This window comes from Charadrius vociferus, unplaced genomic scaffold, assembly GCF_000708025.1.
Source record: "Charadrius vociferus isolate BGI_N301 unplaced genomic scaffold, ASM70802v2 scaffold341, whole genome shotgun sequence".
Classification (NCBI taxonomy): domain Eukaryota; kingdom Metazoa; phylum Chordata; class Aves; order Charadriiformes; family Charadriidae; genus Charadrius; species Charadrius vociferus.
In genome coordinates, this window is record NW_009646847.1 from 2,668,781 (window position 1) to 2,681,690 (window position 12,910).

Below are 12,910 nucleotides of genomic sequence, written 5' to 3' on the forward strand. Positions count from 1 at the left end.
AAGAAAAAGTGGGAAGTGAAAGGGATGAAAGCAAAAACTCAGGTATTCATATGCCCTACAAATCAGCAATAACCAAAACAAGCAAAACAAGGCTCCTCATTTTCTAGTTTGATAGGAATTCTATGAAAGCCTCAGAGAATTCAAACATCTTACCCATTTTCCAGGAACATGGCAGGTTTAGGACTCTTCTCATTATTCCATTTCCCCTTTATGTTGGATTTAAGCTTCAACTGATGCTATTTACAAGTGTTATTTTAAGATGTAAGTTACAAACCAGCAGAGCCCTCAAAGACCACAAGGCATGAGCATGTATGGCCATGTTGTTTTACACCTCTTTAGCCAGGACTTGTCATTCTGAAATCCTACAGATGTGCTAACAGCTGCAGAGGTGGGTGAGGAGCCGGAGCTTCCCGCTTGCTGGAGCCATGCCAAGGAAGCATTGCCTATAGCACTAACGAGGGAGGTATGGCTGAGACAGGATAGATCTCAAATCAGAAAGAATGGGAGTCACCGCATGGGGTAACCTGCCATCCCTATAGAGGTAGTTTGCATGGGGCTTATGAGCCCACACTGCCAAACTACGTTTGTAAAAAATGCAAGGTTTTTTTCCTGTTTCAACAGTGATTTAAGCTAGAAGCAAATTCTCAAAAGCAGAATGATGCACCAAGCAAAATCAGTGAAGCTCAAAGACTGTGCAAATTGCACAGAGGTGTGAATAGGACTTGTTATGTCTTTTTAGGCATCAAAATATACCTAACAATGTGTTTCCAACCAAGATCACAGGCATTTTAAAATGTGCTGCACCCTTTTACCTCCTCTATGCCCTGTGCTTGGACTAGCCAATATATGAGTGGCAACGTAGGTTTGAGGTATGTCTTTGTGCAAATGGGCTCAGGTTACTTCTGCAGTCTGGGTTCTGCAAGCATTGCATTACTGTAATTCATTACCAGAATATGGCCCACTGGGCAAAACTTAAGTTACACTAGTGGAAATCTTGAATAAACCCTTGGAAGCTAAAACTAATCACCACTTTAGAAATCCAAAGGTGATGAGCTTATCTGGTTAATAATAAGCTTTTTAAGAAAAAGTTATCAATCTGTATTTAACCAGTAGACGGGAACTGGTTCAAAAAGAGTCTTTCCAATCCATCAGGTAATGAATGCCTATTAAAAAACTATAAATAAGCATTCACCCGAGAGCTTGGAATGGCACTTTGAGAGCCTTTCTGGTCACTCAGGTAAATAATGAGTTTTATATAACCTTTCAGCAAAGATTTTTTTGTAAATGAGGAGATGAAATGCAGAAAAGCTTCTGATTAATGTTAAAGTTGGGGTACAAGCCAATGCACAACTGGGAATTCAAATTTAAAGCTGGCATTGTTGTTCACGCACATTGTTTCCTCTAAGGGCTCAATGTTAAAGACTCCGTTGTCTTTACTTCAACTTGCTTATGGTGGTTTCAATTTAGGATTTTATTTATATGTGACATTTACATTGATGAGTATTTTGTGCATTATCTGTTCACACAGCAGCCACTAAAGTCAATAAAAACTGTAGAGACGGACAGAATGGAGGCCCCTAACAAATGTGCAGTCACCAGTAAGAATGACTACAGTGGTCTCTCATCACGGTCCTCATCAAATCTGCAAGCACTGTGTTTGCTAAAATCTTAAGATAAAGAGAAAACAAGTCCAGAAAAAAAACCAACCTAAAAACTTTCTGATTTCTCATTCTGTCGATATTTACTACTCTCCAATAAAATTACTCTTATCAAATATTTTGAGCTTTCTTGATGACTAAGAAAAAATATACCCATAAAGAGATCCATCAATTATCTTAAAATCAAATAACCTGGCAACCAGGATATATGATAAAATTAAATGTAAGCCCTTTCCTGGAGAGCAGTACAGTCGTCCCTAAAGAATTGCTCGTCAGCTGTCCTCAACACCTAACACCCTAGGACAAGAAGAGAAAAATGGGTTTCACACCCTGAAGGTTAACAAACTTCATTTATTATATACTCAGAGAATGAAGATTGTACTGCAGGCTCAAGGATGAAAAGGGGAAACTTCTCCCAACTATAACCATGGCAGTGTTTCACAATGAGATAGATAGACATTTGAAAAGGCGAAAATGCAAACCGAAAGGGGAAAAAAATGTATAGTGTTTGTATTCAATAGAGATCTTTCCTGACCCTCACGATTCTAAAGAAATATATCCTTCCAATTGTTCCATATTGTGTTAAAACATATTTTTTGCATTTATTAATAATTCAAACATGTTGTTGTTTAAAAAAATATTCACATCATGTGTTCATAGTTTCCATATACATATGTCAAACTTTATTTTGTTTTACCATTATAATCTATGAATGGATTTACCCTTTGTTTCTGTTTTCAAATCTCTGAGGAATGTTTGATTAGGTAGGAGGGTTTGTTTTATGCATTACTTGTTCATCATTGCACAAGTGCACAGGCTAAACAAAGTTGGCATACTTCATACTGATTGGTGGAAACAGTGTAGTTAAACAGTGTAGTTAATACAAGGGAATGAGTAATTTCTCACCACAGCTAATCAGCTGCACAATAGCTATGTATCAGGCAGCGCAGCTATATATCAAAAACGCATTTTAAGGTAGCTTGTAGCATACATGATTATCTAGTAGTATCTGTTACAATCATTTCATATTAGCACACTCCTTCTGTATTTATTTAATAAAACGAATCTCGTGTGCAGCAATCTATATACATAACTGGCCAGAATACCAGGAATTACTAAGTTAATGGCAAACCCAGGAATGTTCTAGCTGGTATCTAATGGAAGATATGTTCAGGTTGTTCCAATTTAACGGTGTCAGGTGAAAAAGAAAAGCAAGAGCACTGAAGATGACAAAACAGCTTCTGCTGTACTGAAGAACTTAAATCAATTTCATAACTCTATATCTATCACGCTGTACATCTATAACTAAGAAATAACAAGATAAATACATTGTAGTATTATTTACCAGATGTCTTCTGCATTAACGCTTTTCCATCCTTTTGTGATGAGCTGTACTTTATTATGACTTTTAAACCTGTCGTTCCTGAAGAACGTATTTTTAACAGCTCAACATCAATACAAGTTCAGAATGGTATCCCTCTGTTAGAAAACAAGGTTGGGTTCAGTAGGAGTTAACATTAACAATTCAAGAGCCTGCAGGAGAAATTAGAAACATGAGTCCTCCATAATGATGATAAAATCAAACTGGCAAATAAATGTATTCTCAAATGTCATAGTAAGAAAATGGATGAATATATGCAACTAAAATGGTCTCTTAAGTTTCAAGTGCATGGCCAGGATTCTCAAGAACTTGCTCCTACATAGAAGAAGCTGAATTAGAAATCTATCAAGTAATCTCACTAGCGCATATCTGCGCATGTAATGCAAACTTCGTGAAGTCCACAATTTCACTCTACTAGACTAATCCAAAGCCCACTGGGATCTATTCCTCTGAATTTGATGAGTTTTGGATCAAGCCTTTTGAAGATAAGAAGTGAGCTGGAAACAAAATGATGCCATAAATCAGAATAAGTGGTACAGAATTAAGTAGTACAAAATATAGCTTTCAGTAGTATATTATGCTAAGGTTATAAAATAAAACAAAACAACACAACTATTGATGCATAAACAGTAAGGAGAAAGATGCATGAATATTTGTGCTGCTAAGGAATTAGTGAAATGGCAGCGCTTCACTTTCTTAAACAATATAGGCTCTATTTTGATATTCACACTTAAGGAAACACTTTGGCTCTGATAAAACCAAGTGGATAATTAAAAATTATAATATTAATTGTACCCTTAACACAGATAAGTAAACTTGGCAAGAAAGTTTTAATGAGTTAAACTGAAAAGGCAATGTCTAAATTAACTGAGTAAATTGGCAAAGGGAAATTTATTGTATATACTGACCCCTTTAACTTGTTTTAATGTCTGAATTTGAACTACATAGATTAGTTTTCATTACATGATACATTAAATTATAAGGATAAAAGAATTCCTCTCAGAATCTGCTTTCTAGGACAGGTAACTGCTTACAAATTAATTGTCCTGTAATATGTTATAGTAGTAACTCAAAATCCACGGATTCAGTGAAGATTCCTGAGGGAAATGCCAGCTACTGGAATATCTTTTAAAAGTCAACATAAAAGATGAAAACACAATCGCACCAAACTTTGTTAAAAATGCAAATGGTTCCACAGCCTATTGCACCTGTGGGAATTCCCAGTACCCTGGAAGACATCGGCTCCTGCAGAGCACATCTGGTGGGTGCCACAGCCCAAAGGTGTGGGGAGGGCGACATGTGGGTGCACGAGTACATCTCGGATACACATATGGGTAAGAGCCGTGCTGGAGAAGCTGAAATGGTTGATCTGCTATCATCTGAAAAGACGCTACACGCTTATGAGAAGTGCACGGCATGTTCCAGAACAACTTTCGGATAGAATAATTTACTGCCAAATCTTAACTCAAATAACTGTGACGTAAAAGCCAACATAGATGTCTGCCCCATAGGGAGCTGTCTGACTGTATCAGTTTTTAATGTATCTTTCCGTAAAATCAAAGATCCAAATGCTAAATCTAGCACTGAAGGACATCAAGGGAATTTGTGACATTCCTCAGAGAACTCAGTGTCCATAAACTAATGAATGGATAAAACTGATCTCAATATTTAGTTTCTCATTTGTGACAAATATAATATTGATGATATTTTATTTAACTGTTTCATTACACCATACTTGTGAAAATTTAACAAAATAGAACTGCTTACCCAGAAATAGACTGCAACAGATATTGGGGTTATGTATATAATTAAGAAACAGGCACTGCAGAAGACCATAATATATCATGATTTCAGAGTTCAGATCTTTCGGCTCCTACTAAATACTGTCAAGCACCAAGAAGTTCTGAGCCAGAACCAACTGAAAACAATGGAAAGATTTCCATTGGCTTTAATAAGCAATGAATCAAATCCATAAAAATGAACCAAACTAGTAAATGTGCTGTTGCTCAGAGTGGCTTCTAAATAAACGACATTTCTCACTCTGAATCTTCTCATTCTGGAAGGCACTAGCAAAAACGAGAGAAGGTGAAGACTGACAAATTGGTAAGCTGTTAGTAACTCAGTCACATGCAGTAACGGTGCAAAGCGGACGGTCCGTGATAAGTAAACTTCAGGATGCTCAAATACAGTTTGGCTAAGTCTACCAGCAAACGCTCACCTAAGCCTCCCGGGGACATTTAACTGCCATTCTTACTTTCTCCTCGTACCTTCAGGGGGTAATCCCCTGCCAGCCCAGTGGGGCTCTCTCGCCCGGGGACATGCCATCCTTCCCTCCTTGGTGCCCTGTGGAGGAAGACTGGCTCCTGCCCACCAGCGAGCCCCCGCAGTGCCCACAGTGGAGACCCCCTTCCTAACCAGAAGGAGAGGAAGGCTTCTTACAGGTCCTTTGTACATAGCTGGCCTGAGAAAAAGAGGGACGTTTCAGATTTGTAATTCAAAGGTGTATTATTCACATGCATTTTGGGGTGTCTAGGGTGCTGCCACCAGAAGACATGGGGAATCACATGGGAAAGGAGAAAGAAGTGTTACCTCAACCACATCCAAACTGTAAATGGGAACGGGCAGACTGGGGAGCTTTCTGCTGTTCATTCAATATACCATGAAGTATCAAAAATCTCTTTTACACGCTTTTTTCCACCTCCCTTTTGAAAAGGACCAGAATTACAACCAAGAAGCTAATAACTTGCTATGAACAGTGGTATTTGTTGAGGCATGCAGTTTCCAAATGGGAATTTGGGCTTGTTTTTATTCTTCACTTAACACTTCCCCTGCCCAGCGCAGACGTTTGCACTGGTGTTGTTCCGACAATGACAACATACAGAAAGCACATGGCCTAATAACTCCGACTTTAACAGACCCGTGGCTTCTAACAATGCAATTGCAGAGGAATTTGCCCTAAACAAAGCCTAAATACAGAAGCGCCCATCGCAGTTAGGAGCAATTAATGTCTCCTCCGACTGCTACGTGCCTTAACTGCAGCCGGAGGGGATCTCATCCAGCGGGGGGAGGGAGGGACACCTGCATGTGATGGTCACCCACCAGGCATTCTGGCAGGATCCTCAGCCAGGGTATTACAAGCAACAGCATCATGGCAAGGCAGTGCAAGCGTCTAGTTCCCTACAAAATGGGACTGGAATCACTGCCTCCCGAAAAAGCTCACACAACACAGCCCCAGCAGCGGGGGAGAAGCGCTGAAAAACCCACAAGAATTGAATCTATTAGAAGTATTCTCACTTGTCCTGTTATGACCCGCATAGGAAAACTTTGGAGAAAGCGCTTCTCACACCCAAGGAAGGGCGGTGGTGTAACTGGTTCAAAGTGGTGGTTCCCTGAGCCTTCCTGATGCATCAGGCTGGCATGTCCCCAAGCTGCCACCAGCTGCCCCTGGAGCAGCCCACCAGCCAGGCCACAAAGGGTCTCTCTGTGCCTGCGCACCATCCTCAGCCTTCCTCCCTGTCCAAAGGAGGACAACCACCATGGCAGTATGGTACTTGCTCATCCCAGTTATCACCACCAGTGCAGGATGCACTGACAATGTATTGGTCAATAGGTCATTACCAAAGTATTAATAAATACAGCGGAATTACATACAGAGCAGGGGCATGTGCATTTCATAATGTAAATGAATAATTTTCAAAATGTAAAAGTACTAAAGCACATTTTCACTTTGTGCTTTATGACACCTACAATATCTTGGCCCAACAAATTAAGATTGACATTTAAAAATTACTAAGAAGCCTATTTCTCCTGTCAGTGCAGGCCTAGAGCATCCATCATTGCTGGTGAGCACTGAGCGCACGCGCGGAGGGGAGGAGACAAACCCTTAAAGGTTTGAACAGAAACCTTGTCTACAGATAAGATAGGGAAACTTGAGGAATCATACCCTGTTAAAGTCACAATCATAATTTTAAAAGCCACAAATCAAGTGTGTTTGCTATTTGCATCTGAGCAATGTTATGATAATTAGCCATAAGGAGGAAAGGAAAAGCATAAGAGGAAAAAGATGCCTCTTCCAAACTTCCAAACTGTGTATCATCGCAAATCTGTTAACTCCATGTAAGAGGCAACCTAAGGGTATCAAGTTTAAAAAGCACAGAATCAATAAAAAGTCATTAAAAATCAATGTATGAACTGGTTTGCATGCCCTCAGCCATCACTCCTAGGCACTAATGCTCTAATAATTCTCAATTGATATGCACAGAATATGCCAATTTAAATTTATTGGAGTACTTCAAATTTTTAAGTGCTTAACTTTGGAAAAGATTGGCTTTATGGGGCCAAAGCAGTGAAGAATGATCAGAAATGTTTAGAATGCCTTACATTTTCAGTAATTTGAAAGAGATTAAAGGAGTAGACTTATGAAATTAAGAATGATTTAAAAATCATTGGATCACTTCAAATTGCTAGAAATGCTTGAATCGCAAATAATATTGGTGGCTAGTACACATGTAGTGAAAGGGGTCTATTCCTAAGTCAATGCCCAAATGAAATCTCCGATAGCATGAGACAGTCCTACATGTGTACCAAAGAAAGGGAACCACTGGCGTGTGCACAGAATACGCAGTGATTTCAAGTGCAAGACAAACCCTTACTACTGAGAATCCCCCAAGTCTTTCCAGATTAAACTAATTTAAAAACGTGATACGATTTGAAACTGACTCACTGGTTAGAAATTCTGGTTGATATTAATTTTCATTTCTGGTAGACAATAAACCATTTTGCAAAAGACTCCTGTGCGAACATCTGGAAATGCATAGAAATCCACAGCGGAGGGCAAGCCGTGGTCCCCATGAAATGGGGCGGATGTGAGCCAGGAGGAAGGCTGCAAACTCGGAGCCTGCGGGAGAATCCTGACCCCTTGGAAACACTGACCCGCCATTCGAGCCACTGCTGATCCAGGATTTTCACCTCTGGTTTTAGAAATCTTCTCTGATGTTTGTAGATGCTGAGATCCTTGCTGTATCCCAAAGCCTTGTCCTGGAAGGTTTTTGTGCACAGTGCCTCCTGTGTTTCTCAAAAGCAAATGCGCGGCTGCATTTACTTTTCCTTCGTATTCACTCCTGGAAAATACACCTAGAGGGGAAAATTTAAGAAGTGGTATTAACAGCTCAGTACAGCCAAGATAAAAGCTGGAGAAAACAAGGCATTAAAAAGGGTTAAGGTAAAATAATAAACTGTTATTAAGCCTATTAACAGTTTTAAAACATCATTGTTTATGGCATGATAGAGCTTGGCTTTTTATGGGTGTTTCATTTGTGCATTTTACTTATTCTGCTACTATTTAACAATGTCATGAATCTCTGCTTTAAACACCCTGGGTAACGTACTGATTTAATCTGAGTCTGCTAACCCTACTTTTAAAATAACGTTGCAACAAAACAGAGGTTAACATTTCATAACTTCAAACCGCAAGAGAAAAGGCTAAAATTTTATGAGGGCCCTCAAAAAATAATACCCATTTTATTAAGTATAAAATATACAGAATTAATCTCATGCCTTCATTTGGGATTTGCGTGGAAGATGGAAGGCACTTTAAAAACCATCTCTATTTTCTTACCTCTCTGCCTAAATGGCCAGTAGCTGCCATGCCTCTGCCTCTGTCTCTCCCCTGGGGAAGGCTGTGCCGTGCGGTGGTACAGGCAGGGGACTGTCCCCTGCAGTGCCCGATGACACAGCCCCCAGAGTCCACTCTTGAATTCAGGACCGTGCGCTGCACTCGAGTGACCGAGACACAATAGAGCAGTCTTTTATTAATGTTACAAAAATTCTGGCAGGAGTAAACAATCTACATTTTATGGATTTCGGTTTATAATTTAACTTCTTTCACAACACTCTTACTTACTGCTACTTCCCTGCAATTCTTTCTCTATGTATTATCTTGCACTTGCTGAGGAAAGGAGGGGAAAAAAAAAAACCACCAACTTTTATCCATCGAGACACTTTATCAAGAAAATTCTACAAGAAATTGGTTGTTACCTGCGGATAACAACTGGTTTGTTAGTTAATGGCTAGAGGCAAAGCCAAGGCCAGTTAATGCTCCAGCTGTCCAGTCATTAACTGCAGTAAAGACTGATTTTGAGGAGGTTATTGCCGTGATAAAATATCCTCAAAAGATTATAACAGCAATAGTGTACAGAAAAAAAAAGTATTAGTGGCTATAGTGTGACTGAATGGCTGCATTTGAAAAATTGGTCATTCCCTGGCGGTTCATAACCGATTTTCCACCAGTCAAAAAGCAAGTTGTGCTCTGTTAGGTTTATTGTACAAGGCAATAAAAATATTGGCCAGGTTAAATTGTCAGCGTGTTATGACATTAACCATTCTTTTACTGTGCTTAATTTAAGTGTTACTATGATTCATTATGGAACGAAACCATCCTTTGCAAGTAAACAGGCATTTCAGCAGAGAGAACAGATAGCAATAATAAATCTGAATGCAAAATTAAATTTCACGTGATGGCTCCCCCCCCCCTTCATAATGATCACCTTTTTTCTTTTTTTCTTTCTCGAAATACTTCAGAATTCTTGGCTATTTAGTTTGCAAGATTGTCTTCCAAAGTTTGCATTATTGATGTGATGCCTGGCAGCACTACTCTAGTTAAGAGTGTGACAGCATTTCCATTAAAAAACCTTTTTGATGGTTAACTTGGCCATCAAAAGTCGCCTTGTGTTTCATTTGGCATGCGGATTCGCAGACCTTAGTGCAGATCTGAACCCACATGAGCCGTTCCTTTCTCTCACTCTGTTGGTTAAGGTCAGAAATGTGCACGCAAAAATGTGCACACACAATTTCTGTGCACACGATTCTGTAAATCTGGACCTGTTTGTATTGAATTACAGGAAAATATGCAAAGTCCTGCAGATTTCTATGTTAATTTGCATGCTTTTATCATAAAGGCTATGTGCTATCATAGTAATCTTAATATACATTGACAGACTACACCGTAACCACTCCAAAAAGCCATTAGGGCTTATTTTATAAATGTATAATAAGAATTCTAGGCAGATTCAGCTTTGCACAACTCAATTTTTTTTATTATTATTATTCACTGACACCTGTAACAGAAGTGGAGCCATTGAACTTTACACGGCTGAAGCATAAGACAACAGAATCTGGAGCAGTTAGGCTGAAATTTTCACTGAAATTTAATGGTTACCTAATTCCAAGACATTGCTCTGAAGATTCAGTTCTAAATGATGCAATGAACAAATTTTGCTGTCGTCTACTGACATCACTGGCATCCTGGCTCCACTGAAAACAACAATATTTAAGTGCTCCAGGGTTTTACAGAAGTTTCAATTTCACTCTCGCTCCAGGAACACCCGACTGTTACACCAATGAGCCCTGTCCATTACAACGAGGGATTTTACAGGCCTAAATGATGGTACGATTCATCCCACTGTATAAGAGCTTCGCAGGAGTCTCTGAGCAGTCACTTACCACATGGCCCCCATACACCGCAATATTAAATCCCAGGTTCTTCCACAGCTAAGGCTGCCTTCAATTTCCTAGTCGTTCTTAAGGGACTGCTAAAGTTAAATGCTTGCTTGTTTGTTTTGTTTTAATACTAGCGTCCTCAGGAGTGAGTGAATTGTTAGCTTTTTTTTCTGCACTGAACGCTTAGATTGAATGATTATGTCCAGAGTTTTAAAGGTAGTGTCAGAACCGCCTCCGACGGCAGAGCTGCACACAGCCTCCGTAAGAACCGGCTGCACGAGGGCTGCGCAGACGTGTGCCAATGCTGTCAGCAACACCCGCAGAAAACAGCAGGGAGCACACCAAAATGACCGAGGTGGCAGAGACAGGTACAAACCGACCGGGATTTCTGGAAACCGAGACTTGGAATCAGTGAAACTCACTTCACAATACCGAAATGTTCCTCAGATGTGATGATTCAGTGATATAACATTATACTGTGATAACCAAAAGCTTCTGCATGTGCATTCACAAACATACATATATATATAATAGAGACACATATACACATATATTCATATGTGGGGGTGTATATATGTATTTTATAGATATATATAAAATAAATACATTGTGTATGTCCAAGATGCACGCACATATACATACATGCATAAATGTATGTGTGTTCACGAGTAGACGGAGATCCCGAAGTACTCAGCAGGTGCTGATACCCGGGAGCCCGTCAGGCAGGTGCTGGTAACACCACTTCAATCATGGGACCGCTTTTGCACAGAGGGGTTAAGTGACTTGTCCGGTGCCTTAGAGCAAATCAAGGGAAAAGCCAGGAACAGCTCATCCGAGCTGCAGTTCAGTCTCCTGGCCTGGGCACAGGCTGAACCCGTATCATGTCGCCCTGTGCTGCCAACCACATCCTCTCCCTAAAGTGCAGCCAGTAACGACTCAGCTCCGGACTAAGCCACGCTACCGTGCATAATCAGACACACAGCCTGCAAATGAAATGTACGTCTTATAATTAGGTGCACACGAATGCTGAAACTTCAAAATACAGTATAGAAGGGTTTCCAGTACATCTGATGCCACAGGCATCACAGCTCCGCTGCTGGACTTACCAGCTGCTGCTCCAAGGCTTGGGCCAACTGTTGCTGCCAAAGGATACTCAGATGATGTGTGAAACTGGAACATGGAGAAAAGAGTTATTCGTCATCTTTGATGTTGGAACTTCAAGGGAAGCGCGGGCTCCTCTGCCAGCCATCGGCGTGCTCAGACATCATCCCTACCTTGATGTTTGGCTGCTGTTGCTATGGCTTGGTTTGATTTCAGGCATCGGTTGGCTGTAAAAGGGTTATAAACATGGCACACTAAATCACTACCCAAAATGAGGAGCGCACAAGTATCTTTATGCGTCTGTTCTCTATCGGATTCCAACCCTTTCCAGATGAAGTTACAAATGGATTATTTGATTTCATTTTTTTACTCTTAAATACAACCTTTTAAGATAAAGTGATTCCAGAGGGCTTCCAGATGATTTGCCATTATTTCAGTGCTGACGGCATACAGGCACTGCTAGTGTGAAGGGCTGAAGCCTTCAGGGCACAGACCATCATGTTCAGTATTGCAAGGAACATAGATTCTACCCGAGGACACTGAGATCAGCTTTTGTGCTACCAGAAAGTGCAAAAAGAATTCTTATATAGAGGATCAAGATTGGCTTGGTTCTAATAATGAATTTCCAACAACATTTTAAGTAATTTTGAAATGGAGGATTAGAGGAAGGGGGGACGCAGACACCCTCCCAAACTGCTTGTAGTCCATCCCGATGTGTTTTGTTACTATGTCCGGAATAGATGAACTTTTAGCCCTTATAATGGCACTTGACATTCTCCAGATTCATCTGCAAAACTATAAAAGACCCGGGCATTGCTCCTGCAGCCACATCTCTCTCTACTGTGGACACACTGCAGGACACTAGCTCTGGTGGCACCAGTTAGTGATTTCTTGCAACAGTCATTTTGCTTCTGGGCTAGGAATCCCTGCATCCCCCGAGAATGGGACACAAAGCACTCACCATTTCCACATGAGGACAGGCACTGGCACCAGCACCAGTGCTGTTCCTCATTTCTTCTCAATTACAAACAATTTCTCTACACTGCCCACCAATAAAGACAGGCTTGTTTCAAAATACTTTGTGAAATCTATATTAGACATAAAGTCTTGCAGTTCTTTTCTACTTTCAAGAGAAAAGAAGAGTCAGGCTCATAGTCAAAATCACCTTCAGCCAAACCCCCACTGTCAGACAAGTGCATCATCGTGGATTTTGGATTGATGAACTACTGTATTTTAGTTTTTCTGCCAAAGCAACATGGGTCTCATCAGCAGG